Raw genomic sequence first — 20,217 nt, 5'->3', positions numbered from 1 at the left:
GTACTGTACTCTTTTAATCTTTGCAGCATAATTTGAAATCAGGGATCATGATACCTCCAGATTTGTTCTTCTTTCTCAAGACTATTTTGATTATTTGGAGTCTTTTGTAGTTTCATACAGATTTTGGAATTATTTGTCTTAGTTTTGTGAAATGCATGCATTTGATAATTTGAGAAGGATTGTATTGAATCTGTAGATTACCTTGAGTAATGTAGTCATTTTAACAATATTGATTCTTCCAGTTTTTAAGCACAGTATATCTTCCCATTTGTTTGTGATATCTTCAATATCTTACAATTTTCAGAGTACAAATCTCTTTAGTTAGATTTATTTCTGGATATTTTATTCCATTATGAATGAGGTCGTTTGTAACTTCTGTTTCTGATAGTTCATTTTTAATGTGTAGAAATGCAATAGATTAATTTTATATCCTGAAGCTTTACTAAATTCACTTATTAATTCTAACAGATTTTAGATAGCATCTTTAGAATTTCCTATATATAGTTTCATGTCATCTGCAAACAAGGACAGCTTCACTGCTTCCTTTTCAGTTTGAATTCCTTTTCTTTTTCTTGTCTGATTGTTGTGGGTAGAACTTCCAATACTGTGTTGAATAAAAGTAGATAAAAACAGAAGAGACATTCTTGTTCTGTCCCTGATCTCAGAGAAAATGCTTTCAGATTTTCACTGCTGAGTTTTATGTTGAATATGGGTTGTAATATGTGACCTTTATTATGTTGAAGTTTGTTCCCTATATACCAACTTTTTTAAAATCATAAATGGATATTGAATTTTGTTGCAAGTATTTTCTGCATCTACTGAGATGAATATATATATGACTTTTGTTCTTCAATTAACCAATGTGATGTATCATATTGATTTGTATCTCTGTGTTAAATCCTACTTGACCATGGTGTTTGATTCTTTTAATATATTGTCAAGTTGAATTTGCTAATATTTTATTGAGAATTTTTACATCTATGCTCATCAGTGATATTGGCCTGTAATTTTATTTTTTTGTTGTGTCTTTGTCTAGTTTTGGTATCAGGGTGATGCTGACTTCATAGAATAAGTTCAGAAACATCCCTTTCTCTTTAAATTCTGGGATAATTTGAGGAGGGTAGTTGTTAAATCTTCCCTAAATGCTTTGTAGAGTTTTTATTAAGCCATCTGGTCCTGAGCTTTTGTATATTAGGAGTTTTAAAAAAATTACTGATTCAATTCTGTTACTGGTAGTCAGTTTATAGTCTCTTTTTCTTCCTGATTCAGTCCTGAAGGTTGTACATTCTTAGGGATTATCTATTTCTTTTAGGTTGTCTATTTCGTAGTTGTTTGTGGTAATCTCTTATGATCCTTTGTATTTCTCCTTCATTTCTGATTTTATTTATTTGGTCCTTCTTTTTCTTGATGACTCTGGTTAAAGTTTTATCATTTTTTTCTATTATTTTCAAAGAACAAACTCTTAGTTTCATTGATCTTTTCTATTTTTAAATATATTTTTCCTTATTCTTGTTCCCATATTTATTATTTCTTTCTTTATACTTATTTTGGGTTTTGTTTGTTCTTTTTTCCATTCCAATTCCTTTAGGTGTAAGGTTAGACTGTTTATTTGATATTTTTTGTTTCCTGAGGTAGGCTTGTATTACTATAAACTTCCCTCCTAGGAATGCTTCTGTATCCCATTGATTTCTGAATCATTGTGTTTACGTTTTCATTTCCAGGTATTTTAAAATTTACTCAGTGATCCATTTGTTGTTTAGTAGCATGTTGTTTAGCCTCCACTTGTTTGTGTGTTTTTTTGTTTTTGAAGTTTTTTGCAGAGATTTCTAGTTTCATACCATGTGGCCCAAAATGGTGCTTGTTATGATTTCAATTTTTAAAAAATTATTGAGACTTGTTTTGTGGCCTAACATGTGCTCCATCATGGAGAACATTCAACGTACACTTGAAAAGATTATGTGTTCTGCTGATTTTGGGTGGAATGATCTACAGTTGTTCTTTCACTTGATGTACTATGTGGTTTATGGCCAGTGTTTCTTTATTGATTTTCTGTCTGGATGATCTGTCCATTGATGACAGTGGATGCTAAAATCCCATATTATCATTGCATCACTGTCAATTTCTCCCTCTATGTTTGTTAATATCTACTGTGTGTATGTGCTCCTATATTGGGTGCATATATACTTACAATTGTTATATCTTTTTGTTGAATTCATCCTTTTATCATTATGAAATGTCCTTATGTGTCTCTTGTTGCAGTCTTTGTTTTAAAATATATTTTGTGAGATATAAATATTGCTACCTGGCTTTCTTTTCATTTTCATTTGTTTGGAATACCTTTTTATATGCCTTCACTTTTAGTCTGAGTGTCTTTAGATCTGCAGTGAATCTCTTGTAGGTAGTGTGTACATGGGTCCTGCTTTTGTATCCATTCAACCACTCTGTGCCTTTTGATTGGAGAATTTAGTCCATTTATATTTAATGTATTTATTGATAGATACATACTTATTGCTGTGATTCCCCAGTGGCTCAGTGGTAAAGAGTCCTCCTGCCAATGCAGGAGATGTGGGTTTGATTCCTGGGTTGGGAAGATGCCCTGGAGAAGGAAATGGTAACCCACTCCAGTATTCTTGCCTGGGAAATCCCATGGACAGAGGAGCCTGGCGGGCTACAGTTCATGGGATTGCAAAAGACTCTGACACAATTTAGTGACTAAACAAAAACAACACATTACTTATTACCATTTTGTTAATTGTCTAGTTGCTTTTGTATTTCTTTTTTGCTCATTTCTTCTTTTGCTCTCTCTCCTTGTAATTTGATGAATATCTTTAGTGTTATATTTGGATTCCATTCTCTTTGTGTGTGTATCTATTATATTTTGGTTTTTGGCTACCATGAGGTTCACATAAAATTATGTGTATGTGATTAATTTAAGTTGATGATCTCTTATTTCAAACACATTCTAATCATCCTATTGTTTTACTCCCCACTTCCAATGTTTAATGTTTTTGATGTCATATTTTGTACCTTTTTTGTTTTGTGTATCCCTTAACTACTTATTGTGCATATAGATGCTTGCATTATTTTTGCCCTTTAATCTTCCTCCTGTCTTTATAAATGGTTGATCTGCTACCTTTACTATATGACTGCTTTTACCAATGAGAGTTTTCTTTTTATATTTTTCATACATACATAGTTGTGGCCTTTTCTTTTCCACTTAGAGAAGTCTCTTTAGCATTTCTTGTAAAGCTGGTTAAATGGTGTTGAATTCTTTTAGCTTTTGCTATTTCTCTTTTAAATCTGATTTATAACCTTTCCAAATAGAATATTCTTGGTTGTAGGGTTCATTTTCCCCCCCTTTCATTGCTTTGACTATATTAAGAACTCCCTTCTGGCCTGCAAAGTTTCTGTTGAAACTTTGTGACAGTTTTTGGAAGTTCCCTTGTATTTAACTAGTTGCTTTTCTTTTGCTGTTTTTAAGATTCCCTCTATCTTTAATTTTTGCCATTTAAATTGTACTGTGTCTTGGTGTGACCTCCTTGGGGCCACCTTATTTGAGATTCTCTGTGCTTCCTAAACCTGGATGTGTATTTCCTTTCCCAGCTTAGAGAAGTTTTCAGCTATTATTCTGCAAGTAAATTCTCTTCCCTTCTTTGTCTTTTCCTTCTGGAACCCCTATAATGTAAATACTAGTACACTTGATGTTATTCCAGAGGTCTTTTAAACTATTCTCATCTGGACTGGTTCAAAATTGTGAAAGGTGTATGTCAAGGCTGTATATTGTCACCCTGCTTATTTAATTTATATGCAGAATACATCATACGAAACACTGGGCTGGAGGAAGCACAAGTTGGAATCAAGATTGCTGAGAGTCATATCAATAACCTCAGATAGGCAGATGACACCACTTTAATGGCAGAAAGTGAAAAGAAACTAAACAGCTTCTTTTGTGTGTGTGTGTGTGTGTATTTTATTTTATTTTTTTCATTTATTTTATTAGTTGGAGGCTAATTACTTTACAGTATTGTAGTGGTTTTTGCCATACATTGACATGAATAAGCCATGGATTTACATGTGTTCCCCATCCCGATCCCCCCTCCCGCCTCCCTCCCCATCCCATCCCTCTGGGTCTTCCCAGTGCACCAGCCCTGAGCACTTGTCTCATGTATCCAACCTGGGCTGGTGATCTGTTTCACCCTTGATAGTATACTTGTTTCAGTGCTATTCTCTCAGAACATCCCACCCTCGCCCTCTCCCACAGAGTCCAAAAGTCTGTTCTGTACATCTGTGTCTCTTGTTCTGTTTTGCATATTGAGTTATCATTACCATCTTTTTAAATTCCATATATATGTGTTAGTATGCTGTAATGTTCTTTATCTTTCTGGCTTACTTCACTCTGTATAATGGGCTCCAGGTGCATCCATCTCATTAGAGCTGATTCAAATGAATTCTTTTTAATGGCTGAGTAATATTCCATGGTGTATATGTACCACAGCGTCCTTATCCATTTGTCTGCTGATGGGCATCTAGGTTGCTTCCATGTCCTGGCTATTATAAATAGTGCTGCGATGAACTTTGGGGTACACGTGTCTCTTTCAGATCTGGTTTCCTCAGTGTGTATGCCCAGGAGTGGATTGCTGGGTCATATGGCAGTTCTATTTCCAGTTTTTTAAGGAATCTTCACACTGTTCTCCATAGCGGCTGTACTAGTTTGCATTCCCACCAACAGTGTAAGAGGGTTCCCTTTTCTCCACACCCTCTCCAGCATTTATTGCTTGTAGACTTTTGGATAGCAGCCACCGTGACTGGCATGTAATGGTACCTCATTGTGGTTTTGGTTTGTATTTCTCTGATAATGAGTGATGTTGAGCATCTTTTCATGAGTTTGTTAGCCATCTGTATGTCTTCTTTGGAGAAATGTCTGTTTAGTTCTTTGGTCCATTTTTTGATTGGATCATTTATTTTTCTGGAATTGAGCTGCAGGAGCTGCTTGTATATTTTTGAGATTAATTCTTTGTCTGTTGCTTCGTTTGCTATTATTTTCTCCCATTCTGAGGGCTGTCTTTTCACCTTGCTTATAGTTTTCTTTGTTGTGCAAAAGCTTTTAAATTTAGGTCCCATTTGTTTATTTTTGCTTTAATTCCCAATATTCTGGGAGGTGGGTCATAGGGGATCCTGCTGTGATTTATGTCAGAGAGTGCTAAACAGCTTCTTGACGAAGGTGAAGGAGGAGAGTGAAAAAGTTGGCTTAAAACTCAGCATTCAAAAGACAAAGATCATGGCATCTGGTCCTATCACTTCATGGCAAGTAGATGGGGAAAAAGTGGAAACAATGTCAGGTTTCATCTTCTTGGGCTCCAAAATCACTGTGGATGGTGACTGCAGCCATGAAATTAAAAGACTCTTGCTCCTTGGAAGAATACCTATGATAATCCTAGACAGTGTATTAAAAAGCAGAGACATCACTTTGTTGGCAGAAGTCCATCAAGTCAAAGCTATGGTTTTTCCAGTGGTCATGTATGGATGTGAGAGTCATAAAGAAGTCTGAGTGCTAAAGAATTGCTGCTTTTGAACTGTGGTGTTGGAGAAGACTCTTGAGAGTCCCTTGGACTGCAAGGAGATCCAACCAGTCCATCCTAAAGGAAATCAGTCCTGCATATTCATTGGAAGGACTGATCCTGAAGCTGAAACTCCAATACTTTGGCCACCTGATATAAAGAACTGACTCATTAGAAAAGACCCTGATTCTGGGAAAGATTGAAGGCAAGAGGAGAACGGGGTGACAGAGGATGAGATGGTTGTATAGCATCACTGACTCAATGGACATGAGTTTGCACAAACTCAGGGAGATAGTCTAGGACAAGGAAACCTGGAGTGCAGCAGTTCATGGGGTCGCAAAGAGTCAGATATGACTTAACGATTCAACAACAACAACAACATCTTAAAAAAATTCTTTTTCCTGTTCAGCTTGGGGCATTTCCATTACTTTTCTTCTAGTCACCAATCCTTTCCTCTCTGTTATCTAATCTACAATTGATTCCTTTTAGTGTATTTTTAATTTCAGATATTGTATTCTTATGTTTTGCTTGGTTCTCCTTCATATTTTCTCTTTGTTGAAATTCTCACTCTGTTCATTCCGAGTTTGGTGAGTGACTTTATGAACAATGCCTTGAACTTTTCATTGTATCAATTCCTTATCTACACTTTGTTGAGTTCTTTTCCTGAAGTTATGCCTTGTTCCTTTGTTTAGAACGTGTTTCTCTGTCCCCTCACTTTACCAGTTCTTTTTATTTCCATGTGTTAGGTTGGTCCTGCTTTCTGACATAGGAGAAGCAGCCTTATGTAGGACATGTCCTGTGGAGACAGGAGCGTGCTCCCCTCTTGTCACCAGAGCTGTGTGCTCTAGGATTCCCTGCTATGTGGGCTGCTCCTTCTGTGTGGCAGGGTTGATTACTATGGGCATGCTGGTGTGCAAGGATGGGCTGTGGCTTGGTTGACTGCAAGGCTATGTCTCGTGTGGTGACTGTGGGCCCACTGTGGCTACCTGCACAGTTGGTTGCATGACCCAGGGGGGTGTAGGGTTGGTGCTGGCCCACTGGTGGGCAGGGCTGGTTCCCTGGAGCTAATAGGCTAGAGATAGGATTCCAAAATGCTTTCCAGTACTGGTGTATTGTGGTAGAATAATCTCTCCCAAATGGCTGCTGCCAGTGTTTCTGTCCCCAGGAGTAGTCCCAGTTGCCTCCTGCCTCTTGGATGCTCTCCAATATCAGCAAGTGGGTGTGACCCAGAGTGCTTTCAAACCACCGCCTCTGTACTGGGTCTCAGAGTGTGTAAGATTTTGAATGCATTCCTTGAGAGTGGATCCCTGTTTGCTACAGTCACCTGACTCTCTGACACACAGACCCTGTGTTGTATTGTGTTGCTCACTCTACCAGTCACGTCCAACTCTTTGCAACCCCACGGACTGCAGCACACCAGGCCTCCCTATCCATCACCAACTCCTGGAGCTTGCTCAAACCCATGTCCATTGAGTCTTTGATGCCATCCAACCATCTCATCCTCTGTCATCCTCTTCTCCTCCTGCCTTCAATTTTTCCCAGCATCAGGGCCTTTTCTAATGAGTCCACTCTTTGCATCAGGTGGCCAAAGTATTGGAGCTTCAACTTCAACATCAGTCCTTTCAATGAGTATTCAGAGTTGATTTCCTTTAGGATTGACTGGTTTGATCTCCTTGCAGTCCAAGAGACTCTCAAGAGTCTTCTCCAACATCACAGTTCAAAGAGTCAATTCTCTGATGCTCAGTTTTCTTCATGGATACTCTCACATCCATACAGGACTACTGGAAAAACCATAGCTTTGACTCGGGGGACATTTGTTGACAAAGTAATGTCTCTGCTTTTTAATATGCTGTCTAGGTTGGTCATAGGTATTCTTCCAAGGAGCAAGTGCCTTTTAATTTTATGGCTGCAGTCACCATACACAGTGATTTTGGAGCCCCCCAAATATAAAGTCTGTCATTGTTTCCATTGTTTCCTCACCTATTTGCCATGAAGCAATGGGACTGAATGCCAGGATCTTAGTTTTTTGAATGTTGAGTTTTAAACCAGCTTTTCACTCTCCTCTTCCACCTTCAATAAGAGGCTCCTTAGTTCCTCTTCACTTTCTGCCATAAGGGTGGTGTCATCTGCATGTCTGAGGTTATTGATATTTCTCCCGGCAATCTTGATTCCATCTTGTGCTTCTTCCAGTCCGACATTTCGCATGAGGTACTCTGCATATAAGTTAAATAAATATACAGCCTTGGACACAAGCCCTGCTTTCCTTCAAAGCCAGATGTTCTGGGGACTTATCCTAGTGCAGGACCCCCTCGCTGTGGAACCTAATGTGGAGCTCAGACCTCTCACTGTTTGGGGAGGTTCTCTATGACTGTGACAGTCTTCCCGTTTGTAGGTAGCCAATCCAGGGGTGTGGGCCTTGCCTATATCTCCACCCCATCCCTGTCTCATTATGGTTCCTTCTTTATGTTTGCAGTTGTAGAAAATCTTTTCTGCTGGTGTTTAGTTCACTCTCACAGACAGTTTCTCTGTAAGTAATCATAATTTTGGTTTGTTTGCGGGAGGGGGTGAGTTCAGTATCTTCCTATTCTGTCTTGGTGACCTCTAGTGACAGAGATTTACCTTTATAAAAATATGACTATCTCCAGATGTTCTTTTAAAATATAGAGTACTATATTGAGTTGACCAAAGTCTGAATGACCTTTCGGTCCAACCCAATATTTACTGTTACTAGAACTTAAAAGAAAACATAGCTGAAGCAAAACTGAAAGAATTGTGAACATCAGACATTAAAAAAGATAAACAAAATTATTTCCTAGACGATCCTTCAAAAATAGAAAAGAAAGATTTTGAAAAGCTTCAGAGTTGATAATCATTTTTTTAAAAAAAGGTATGTTTAAAATTTTGAGTTTGTTTCAAAGTTTCGAGTTCAGTTTGGTGACTCTCCACTTTGAAAGATGAGACGTTAATGAATTTCCCTCTTGTCTCCTTAGAGTTGTCAGTTATAGTATGACTTTTACCTTGAAAAGAAAGTGAAAGTGTCTCAGTTGTGTCTGACTCTCTGCGACCCCATGGACTATACAGACCATGGAATTCTCCAGGCCAGAATCCTGGAGTGAGTAGCCTTTCCCTTCTCCAGGGGACCTTCCCAACCCAGGGATCGAACCCAGGTCTCCTGCATTGCAGGTAGATTCTTTACCAGCTGAGCCGCCAAGGAAGCCCCAGAATACTGGAGTGAGTGGCCTATCCCTTCTCTAGCAGATCTTCCTGACCCACGAGTCGAACTAGGGTTTCCTGCATTGCAGGGGAATTCTTTACCAACTGAGCTGTGAGGGGAGCTTTTAACATTATCCAGCTTTAACTAAAGTCATAATTTGCTCTGGTATCGTAATTCTCTTGATCGGTTGCCCTTTTTCTAGGTGTAGATGGGTTCTCTGCTCAGCCCTAGTTCTTTTACTCCAATCTCTAAATTCCTGAGTTTATAATTATTATTGCTGTTATTATTATTTTATATAAATTGAAAGGATTTAATTATGAATAGTTACTTTTTTTCCCCTAAAAAGTCCATATGTTCTGTATTTTCTGATGTACTTAATGTTTCAGAATGGCTGTTTCTTGCCTTTACAGAAATAAGCTGGCTGAGTGTCAGATTCTAGGTTCACTTTTTCTTGCTTTTGGAACTCTGAGATGTCAATACCTTTTATTCTGGCTCTGAATGTTGCTGCAGAGAAGCCAGAGTCTGGGCAGATTTTTCCATTGTATGTTGTTTTGCTCTTTCCGCTGAGATGTGTGAGGATTTCTCTGTTAACTTTGAAGCTTTGTAATTTAATTAGGATGTGATATGTCTTTTTGTTGAGGTTTTTGTATCAAAATTTGCTGACACACATTATGCTCTTTTAAAAATTTTTCTCAGGTTCAATTATTTTTAATACAGGGAAAATTTCATGTATTATATCTTTGAATACATGTTTTGTTCCCTACATTGTGTTTTGTATCACTTGTTGTGTTTTCTTCTTTAGGAATTCCAATTATACCTGACAAATTGTCTCTTTTTTATAGTCAATCTGTCTCCCTAATAACTTTGATTTCTTTGTTTTTTAAAATCCATATTCATTTTTATCACCCTAAATCTTTCCTCTAGTTCTGTAATTATATTATCAACAGTATCTATTCTGTTCCTCTGCAATAATACTTATGGGTTCTAATTTTGTTTTCTAATATCTATTTCCATCTCATGCTATATTTTTATCATCTCATCTTTTACTTTTAACTTTATTTGATTCATGTTTCTTTTAAATTTTCTCTGGTTTCAAGCAATAGTGGGCTTTCTCTCCTGACCCTTTAGTGATGCACTTGTCTAGTTCAGGCTTTTTTTGGGGCTTGTGCTGTGTTCTCACGGCGTTGCTTTCATGGCTTCTGCACTGAGTCGTTCCATCTAGGTCATGCACAGCATCTTCACTGCTCTGACCACTGTACCTGAGACCCGTGGGCTTTCCCCTTTAGCTACAAGTGGTGTCTGCATCTTTCCTTTCTACCCACTGTCTGAGGTGATGATGTGGCAGGTGAGGGCATCTCTGGGTGATATTCAGGCTTTGTAAGAGTAGCTGGGCTCTGCCCCCTCTTCTGTGGCGTTATGGAAGAGTCTGGGCTTTACTGCACCTGACCAATCAGTGAAACATTTCATGCTACCCAGGAATCCTGTACATCCTTACCTTGGGCCATTTCTCTGAGCAAACTGGGTGGCCAGATGCACGGCCTGACCTTTGCGGGCTACTCCTAGGTGCAGTTGCAGTAGGTCTCCACTTTCGTCTGGTATCACCATGCTGAGTGGGACCTTCCCATGATCCAGATCCAGATCTCCCCCTCCCTGTCAGCTGGCTGTAGAGGTCGCACCCCATGTTGACTCATACCTATGGACTCAACGCAAGATTGTGACAGTCGTGTTTGGCTCACCACTTTGTATAGCTTGCCTGTGTTTAATACCCTTTTGTCCCTGACCCTGGATGCCCACAGGATGATGTGTGGCTAGTACCCAACTTGCTTGACTTGCTGCCTCAGAGAGCACCTGGCGTGGTGTGGGCAGCTTTTGTGGCAGTCACTTGATGCTCCCTGATCAGAGGCCGAGTATCTGTGTGGCTCACATTCCAGGAACTGATTTTTGAATAAAGTGTGTTTGTTTGCAGCAGACAGCATGGCTTGTTCCCACACCTTAGGAATCTGTGCTGTAGCTCTCCTGGTGGGACTGCACTGCTATTAAATACCACGGATATGACTGGCATCATGGCATCTGCTGAGCCAACTGGCAGAGATGACTGCCCTACCTCCTGGGCCTCTGGCAGAGCATTCTCCTACTCCGGATCCTACTTAAAATCACTTGTCAAGTGGATCAGAGCAGCATTCTGAGTGCAGCGCATGCTGCTTCAGAAGCTGAAAGGTTTTCCAAGCATGGTACTTATGTTAGTGGTTGAAGATGTAAGGTGTGCAAGCGTACCTGAGACCGCTGGGCCAATGTGACAGACCCTGGGATCTTTGTAGTTTCTCTTCTGTCTTCTTCAGGACAGTTGTGGACTATGTGATGTTCTGTGAAACATGCAGACAGTCAAGGTTGCCCCAAGCATGGACACAGCCCTTGGGAGAGACTGATGTGTTGCTGTCACCTATCCAGCTCAGCCGCTCAGTCATGTCCGACTTTGCGACCCCATGTCGTCTACCCACCCAGGGTGAATGAATGGGATTATGGCTCTTCTTCCTGATGGGGATTAAAGAAAAACCACCACAATATTGTAAAGTAATTAGCCTCCAATTAAAATTAAAAATTCCAACAAATTTACTAGCTCAATATCTGCATTCTACAGAGCAGAGGCTCTGTTGCTCTGCTCTAGATAAAGACAAAGATTTGGCACAGAAACTGTAATTGGGGTGAAACTCAGGTAAGTCTGAAGTGATTCATCACCATGATTCACTGTGGATTGTGCAAGTTCTGGGGGACCCAGCGGGCCCCCGACCGTTGCATTCTTTAAGTTTTTGAGAATAGAACTCATTTCTGCCTTTGCCCCCAGGATGTGGTAACATTTTTGGTTGGTTGAGTCAGGGGATCAGGGACAATTTCAGGGTCTGGCATTTGGCCTTTCCTACCTTGCTAGCTGCTAAACACGTCCTTCTGATTACTCATGCAGAAGGCTGAGGAAATGACCACTTGGTGGATCTGTGGACTCACCACAAGAAAGATTCCATTTATTGAAACTCCAATACTTTGGCCACTTGATATGAAGAGCTGGCTCATTGGAAAAGACCCTGATGCTGGGGAAGATTAAAGGCATTGGGAGAAGGGAGTGGCAGAAGATGAGATGGCTAGTTAGCATCACTGACTCAATGGACATGAATCTGAGCAAACTCCAGGAGATTGTGGAAGACAGAGGAGCCTAGCCTGGTGTGCTACAGTCCATGAGGTTGCAGAATTGGACATGACTTAGTGACCAAGCCACAGCTACACTTTACTCTAATGAGGGATGGGGAATGATGGTGCTCCAGTACGAAAGTCATCTCAGGTGCCATGTCCAACGGCATACTAAAGAGACAGGTTTTCCCCTTCCTGGTGCACTGTTACCCAGAACTGTTACCCAGCACTGTTACCCAGAACTGGAGTAATAGTTATTGTTTAAACTCCCTATGGCATTTCATTGCAGGGTCATTCCTCAATTGATGGGTTCTGGGTTTGAGAACTGCAACAACACTTGGGCTGCCTGTTGGTGTGATTTATCTCTATATTTTCTGCTCATTTTAATCCATTTTTGCCCAATACCTTTGTCAGCCACCTATATGTCTTTTTCCTATGATGGTCTATTGGGAATCACCACAAATCCATGTAGGTCAAAGCTATCTGGTTGCCATCCTAACCTTGCTTTCTACATTGCCTCTGAAGATTAAATGTTACTGTATGGTCTCTGCTGTTCCCAAATCCTTCTGTCCTCGGTGACTCTGCGGTGCCAACTCCCTTAAAAGATCCATTATCAGCGTCAGTTTCAGAAGATAGCCACCACTGAATGAAGCTAGTGGTAACGAAGCCCGTACCTCCCCACCCTCCCCAACCCCTCTTTCCCCACTCCTTAGTGAAGGATGTTTCCTATGGATTTTCTCAACAGATGTGGTCATGTGGTGAAAAACTCAGATCTTATGGATAGATCCATTCCAACTTGCCCACTCCTCTGAGATCAAAGATCTGAAGCCCTTGTTTAACAAGGCCGCTCTTATTTTCATATTACATTTAAGATGAGATTTTTTTCTCAAGATTCTAGAGGCCATTTCAGAAGTTACTAAGACAGACTCTCAGAACCTGACGAAGTGTCAAAACTTCATCCAGTTTCGTATTCTGTGTCCCTTCCCCACCTACCCTTGGCTCAGTACCATTGGGATCCCCTTGCAGGTAAGCCTTTCTAGTTCCTATGGGCTCTTGTAGGTAAGGTCTTTCTGCTCTGTTGGTGAATAATTCCCTTCCCTTAGCAGGGTCTGCTGAGATTCAACCTTGGGTTATTGTTCTAGTGCCTAGAAGGGGATGAGGGAATAGATCTTGAGGAGGGAAGATGTTGTCTTGCAAAGGTTTGTGACCATGGGGTCTCTGAATAGAGTTCAGGCAAAAGAATCTTCCATCTTCCTGAAAGAAAGTGAACTATTGTAGGCAGAGGGTTCAGGGGAGTCCAAGAGTTCACTGTTCTGAAGTATCCACTCAGATGTCTCTATCCCAAGTCTTGGGGGCCCAGTTATTTTCTATCTAGGCCCTGATTTTGGCTTAGGAGATCTCAGTCCTCTCTGGAGACTTGCTGCTCTTACAGTCAGATGCTGGGTCACACCTTAAGCGTGGTCTGCCTTCCAACGAGGAAGGATGATCTGTTTGGACATTGCCACAGAAGCCTTCCGATTGCCGTGCCATACCTCAAATTGGGTACTTAATCAGCTGATCTGAGTCTGTCATTTCTCTATTCAGCGCACCAATAGCATTTAGCAGCATCCAACCAACGGTACAAATCTTATAATTGCTACATTATATAGCACACACTCGTGCATGCACATGCGCGTGCGTGCGCGCGCGCACACACACACACACACACACACACACACACACACACACACACACACACACACACATACACACAGACATGGGGCTTCCCAGGTGATGCTAGTGGTAAAGAACCCAGCTACCAATGCAGGAGACATAAGAGCTGTGGGTTTGATCCCTGGGTCGGGAAGATCCCCTGCCTGGAGGAGGGTGTGGCAACCCCCTCCAGTATTCTGGCCTGGAGAATCCCGTGGACAGAGAAGCCTGGCGGGCTACAGTCCATAGAGTAGCATAAAGCTGGACATAACTGAAGCGACTTAGCCCACACACACTGTATCTCAGATTCTAGACCTATCAATAACCTAATGCGTCCCTTTCCACCTGATGCAGTCAGGTGTGGCTTTTCCTAGCCGTCCTTCCTAGATAAGGGCGCAGCCCCAGCCTGCGGGCGCCCGCAGCGGTGCTCAGGCACAGCCTGCCTCCTCTGGGGTCCTCTTGGTCGCCACCACCCCTTCGTGACTTTGGCCACTGGAAGTCTGCCACTTGTTGTTTATGTGACAGTTGACTGCCAGTTTATGTTTACAATTCCTCTCTTGTCCTTGTAATGTTTTCGAAGATAGTTGTATTCTTTCTAACTTTTTGAATTATATTTTATCTATCACAATGGCATGTGTTTGAAGCAGGTAAGGTTCCAAACAGGAATTTACAACTCAATCCTGAGTGAAGACCCAGCCAGTCTACATTTTAAAGTAGTTGATGTCTCTAAGTACATAAGTTTTAATTATGCTTTTTTTGGTTATGTGGCTTTGTTGATACACGATGGTAGATTTATTATATTTTTTGAAAATCTACAATGTGTCAGACATGGTGCCATGTACTTTACAAAGATCGTTTCATTTAATCCTAGCCCCATATAATCTTCACTTTATTTTCCAGATGAGAAAATGGAGATTCAGAAGGTAAGCAAGAAAATAGCAGACAGTGAGTGGAGACAAGGTTAACCTGGATCCTGTGACCCCCCAGGACACTGTCCACTGTCTCCCCTTCATTCAGCCACCCATTCATTCCAATACCCAGTGATCAGCTCAGTGCCTGATATTTTCAACTGTGTTGGTGATTCACTGCCAGGATAGTGGAGCCCTGGAATTTGTGAGAATTTCTGTAAGTTGGCTGAGGAGTCAGGAGATGTCTTTCATCCCATAGACACTTGTGCAAATTAATTTAATGCTCACTCTCTCAAGTCTGGGGCATGCTTTGGTGGAGTGTTTGCATTGAGTCATAACAAGGCCTGTATTTGATTTTCAGCAAATATTGACTGAGGTCCCACAGAGAGCTCTCAGGGAGAAATTAGAGGGGACTACCTCCTAATAATAGGATTTGTATACATAATTTCTCAAGTGAGACTCATGAACGTTTACCTGGAGCTACTGGGGGTAGAGTGCCAATAGAGTGGTGGGACTTGTCACCCCTTGGAGAGGAGGTTTTTCCCTGCAACGATTTGGCAAAGGAGTGCTTGCCAAGCACCTCACCTTGTTACCAGGGGGCAGTGGAGCAGGCTGGAAGGACCATTGTTTTACACAGGAGGAAACCAAAGCCCAGAGGTAATTCATCCTTTACTCAAAGCCCTAGAGAGAGTGTCTCTGGTCTCTTGGTCAGTGACTCTTCTGACCGTCCTGAGAGTATAAGCTTGACTGTAAGAGGATTCCTAGCCTGGGGCAGCCTGTCTTCAGGGAGGAGGGTGGGGCTCTGGGGTAGGCCAGGGCAATGTTGGGCTGCAGCTGGAACCCTAAGGCTTATTTCAGGAAGGGGGATGAGAGGAGGGCTGTCAGGGCTCAATGTGTTGACTGGTTGGCTTTGGGGGAGGACTGAAAATGCAATTCCATCTCCAGTTTCTAAAGTAGACTGTGGGGTCAAAACAGGCTTTGAGGTTAATTGACATGTGGTCTTTATAATCAAGTAAAGTGAGGGATGAGTTTCCTCAGCTGGATGGAGACTTTCGTTTTGGGCAGGTGAAGGAGACAGGCTGGGACCTGGGACCCTTTGATGCAGTGCTTGCATCTTGACAAACGTCTCTTCAAGCGACAAAATACAAAGAAACTATAAGGGGCTGAAAATAACTGTGTGCATGTGCAGTTGGGGAAAATTCTGGACAACAATTCACAAAAAGACCAATCCTGTGCCTCCGCCCCCACAAACTGCCACTTCTAAAGAGCCGGGAGCAAAACCAGGGTGTCTGCCCGTGACCCCTGCACACAACACCACCAAAGCAAGCCACCTAAGCCTCCCCCCTGGTCTGACCCTTGACATACACCTACCCTCACCCCATATAAGGAACCAGCTCATACCTCCTCAGAGAGTGAGCAAGGGAAACTTTTCTTCTTCCTGTGGCCCATGAGACCCAGGGAAGCCCTGACCTGAATTTTTTGACTGGCTTCTTATCAATTCCTCTAGGTTAGGGAAGACCGAGAACCCTCGTCGGTATCTCTTTTGCTCATGTCTAGGTACCCATTCATCAGTAGGTCGGGATAACCCTGAACCCAAAGACCCTAGCCTCACTCACGGCCCAGGGGAGGGCCTCCTGGGCTGGTCCAGAGATGGCTTTGCTGATGGGTGTTCTGGCACGGCGCTTTGTGGCAAGGCCCAGGCTAAGCTTTGGCCACGTCAAGGCTGGTCCTAGCATAAAGCAAGCATGCTGCAGAGACACGGCCATGGGCAGGTGGCAGGCTGAAAGAATTTTAAAACCAGGCAGGCCTGGGCATAAACTTACTCTGCTACTCACTAGCTCTGTGAGTTTGGGCAAGTTCTTTAACTTCTCTGAGTCTCCATCTCTTTAATTATAGAAGGAGCAAATAATAGTATTGGTTTCATAGTGTAGCTGCAAAGGTAAACTGAAAGAATAAATGTGAAATTCTCACCCTCAAGTCCAACACAGAAGACGTGCCCAATAAACGTCAGGGGCTTGTATCACTTTTCACTTGTGGGCTTCTCTGAGGTTTGACTATCATGGCAGAACTATCACATCTTCCCTCTTGCTTGTTCAAGAGCGGGCACTCTCTCTCTGTGAATTCTGCCATCTCTTTGCTGGGGACACCTCAGGAGAGAAGGGCTCTTAATTAGTACCTGGGAGGGTCTCCACTGGCTTGGCCACTTCCCTTTCACTGTCATGGAGCAGACCTCTCTGAATAAGCACTTACGCCTCAGGCATGCTGCCTGCTTTATTGTTTGTGGATGCCATCTTTTTCTTATTAGTTGTCATTATAAGATGCTTAAAGGGGGCATGTATTGGGAAGTATTGCAAACCGTCATCAATGACTGTGTTCATACCCTGCGATGCCTTATGCCTGTGACTGTGTAGCCACAATCCAGGCGTTTCAGAGATCACACAGGGAACAGACATGGTGGGGGTTACTGGGTTCTTAGGTCAAACTAATTTACCCAGGGGTCATCCACAAGGGCTTCCCTTATAGCTCAGCTGGTAAAGAATCTGCCTGCAGTGCCAGAGACCTGGGTTTGATCCCTGGGTTAGGAAGATTGCTTGGAGAAGGGAAAGGCTACCCGCTCCAGTATTCTGGGCTGGAGAATTCCATGGACTGTATAGTCCGTGGGATTGCCAAGAGTTGGACACGACTGAGCGACTTCCACTCACATCCATGGGTGAGCATGACAAAGAAAAGTCTTCTGGAGTTGGACGCAAGGCAGCGAGGAGATCACCAGCCACTGGTCCTCACTCTGTGGCAGGGAGCACTGACCACGTCTGAGACGCCAGCTTGCCAGGGACTTGACTCTGGCACCAAGAGATGATGCGGTTCAGCGTGGATCCCTGGTGCTGAGTCAAATAAGGGGCCATCCCTTGATCATGTGGAAGGTACCAGGTCAGATCTGGTTTCCTATACAAGACTCCCTGAAAAAGCTGACTTGGGTCTTGGTAATGACTATGTGTCTAGGGCTGGATCATAATACACTTATGTATGTACTGCAGCTATGGTTTGCCAAGTCAGAGCTTTTTAAGAAACTGGGAGGGAGTGTGTGGGTGGTGACGGTGGTGGCGGGGCTTCTGCCCTAAGACGTATTGTACCTCTGGACCAAGAGGTGATGTGTTATCTCTATGTTGTCCTGTCTGACCTTGGCCACATTAGCAGGCTCCAACTTGGAGAGGCTGGGTGTTGAGAGGATTGGAGAGAAAGAGGCCAGCTGTGCATGCTGAAGATACTCCCCAAACCTCCCAGGAGTTTTGTGGAATCCATCTTTACAGGACCAGGGAGGACCAGAACCTTGGGGATTCGAGTCCAGCCGCAGCCCAGTGTCCACAGGGGAAGCCCAGTTTCCAGAGGCATCAGGACTGGTACACGGAGATTGGTGCTGGATGATCTTCAGTGGGGTGTCCCTCTGAGAGCATCTGTGCAGCGTCTGAGGAGGTGGCTGACACAGGCTTTGTCCTTGACTGAGCCTTTGACTCGGCTGCATTCTGTGTTTGGTCAGCTGACACCAGGGCATTCTGAAAAACCACCTCAGGGATGGGAAACAGCAGCCCAGAGCTTGGAGGCTGAGGGGCATGAGACCCAGCTGCCCCCAGTGTGCTGATAGAATGGTCAGCCAGGCTGGGGTGGGAGGGGGGAGAGGGAGAGAACGGAGGTCCATGGGATAGCTGAGCAGGCTTCTGTGAAGGTCCAGATGCTATGTTTGATCCTGTCAAGGGGACCTATGTCCATCATCCCTCCAGGGTCAAGACTGGTCCTCAAGGCTCCTTCTTTCCAAGGTTAGCTGCTCTGGAGACAGGGCCATTTCTTGGAGTCTGAGGGAGAAGGTGGTATCAACAGAGATGGATCCTCGAACTGAAGGGTGTGCCAGGATGTTATTTTCAGAGTATAGATTCAGAAAATGTGTTCAGTTAAGTCAAAGAAGGCTGAGTAGAGATCAGACACACAGAAAAACCTCTCATCCTGTGTGTAGACTCTGAGTCCATGGGGCCCTTGAGGGGAGGAGAGAGGTCTCTAAGGCAGGGGGACAGCTCTGGCAAGTCACACCCCGCCCCACCCCCACCATCAAGTGGGGGTGAGTCTGTGCTTTGCAAGAGAGCTCTTCAGTGCTGGTCACAGAGTTCACTGGAAATAGGAGTGGCTCTGTAACGCTTGTTTACATGAAATTAAATGAATGCATGAGTGAATGAATGAATCTGAGATTATGAAATCCATTTATTCCACAAAAACAGACTGAATGTTATAGGTGGCATCCAAGTCCCTATGCCGGAGGAGTCCAGGCCCCTGCACTGTGAGGAGGCCAGGGCGTGATTCTCCCACACGCTCTTCCATCCGCCTGCAGCTGCCTTTCTGGAATTGGCAGAGTAACTGAGGAGCTCTCTGCAATCTAAAGGGGCCTGCATGTACTTACTCTATTGCTACTTTCTTGGGGGTGATGGCCGTCTTACTACTTTGGGTAAACTCCCTGGCTGACATTGCTGCCAGCAGGTGGTGGGAGCCATCACCAACACAGAACCAGCACAGATGAGGGCAGAGTCACTCCTGGGAAGGGGCGGGACCGAGTGTCTGTCTGGAGAAGGACGGCCTGGGAAGGGACGGGACTGAGTGTCTGTCTGGAGAACGTTGGCCTGGCTAAGATGCGCACTCCAGGGAGGGCCATCGTCTGTCCTTAGGAAAGTGAACTATAAACCCGAGGGCACAGCATCAGGCTTCAGGACAGCTTGCTGTTTCGTACTGTCCAGGCCTTCCTAAACTTCTGCGTGGAGCTGCAGGGTTGCTTGGCGGCCTCTTGGAAGTTAAAATGGAGCCTTATAGAGATAGCTGGTGAACATTTAAAGCTAGGCCATGTGGGGTCTAATTCCACTCTTCATCTAATGAGTGAAACTGTCTACCATTTACTGAGCACTGATGGTAAGGTAGGCTGAGAACTTCGCATGCTTTGTCTCGTTTAATTCCTTCAGTGACCCGGTGACAGACACTGCTACTAGGTGCATTTTTATTGATGAGGAAGCTGAGGCATAGGGAGGTTCAGGAGTGGCAGAGCCAGAGACCTTCAGTCCACACCTGTGGGCCCCACACTGTATGCAGAACCTGGATATTCTGCTCTTGAGGAGCCTGCTTTCCTTCCCCTCCCCTCCACACATTAGTGGAAGAGTGCAGAGACATGGCAGAATCAACATGGAACTCCAGAATACTGGGATGTTCACACCATGTGTAGGCAGAGAGTTTCAGGTCCCTGTGCCCAACCTTCTGCAGGTCTGCAGCCTTGTTCAGAGTGGGGATTCTTCTCATGCCTTGCCTTCCCACCCTGAACCTCAGTGGGGTTCTCAAAACAGGATGTGAGCAGGGCAGCAGATCCCTGGGGAGTCCCAGTTACAAGCCTGCGCCCCCCCGCCCCCAGCCAGAATCTCCAGTGGTGCAGCCAAGGAATCAGCCATTTCACAAGCTCCTTGGTGGGAGAAGAGTCACAATGTACTTATTTGACAAAGTCCTTGCTATCAAGGATTTATGAAGAATGCCTGTTAAGTCAAGGAGAGAAAGACAATTCAGTAAGAAAATGGGTAAATGAATTGAACAGGTACTTCACAAAAGAAGATGTATGAATGGCCAATAAGTACAAAAACAGATGTTC

This window comes from Muntiacus reevesi, chromosome 2, assembly GCF_963930625.1.
Source record: "Muntiacus reevesi chromosome 2, mMunRee1.1, whole genome shotgun sequence".
Lineage (NCBI taxonomy): Eukaryota > Metazoa > Chordata > Mammalia > Artiodactyla > Cervidae > Muntiacus > Muntiacus reevesi.
Note: the sequence above shows the minus strand (reverse complement) of the source record.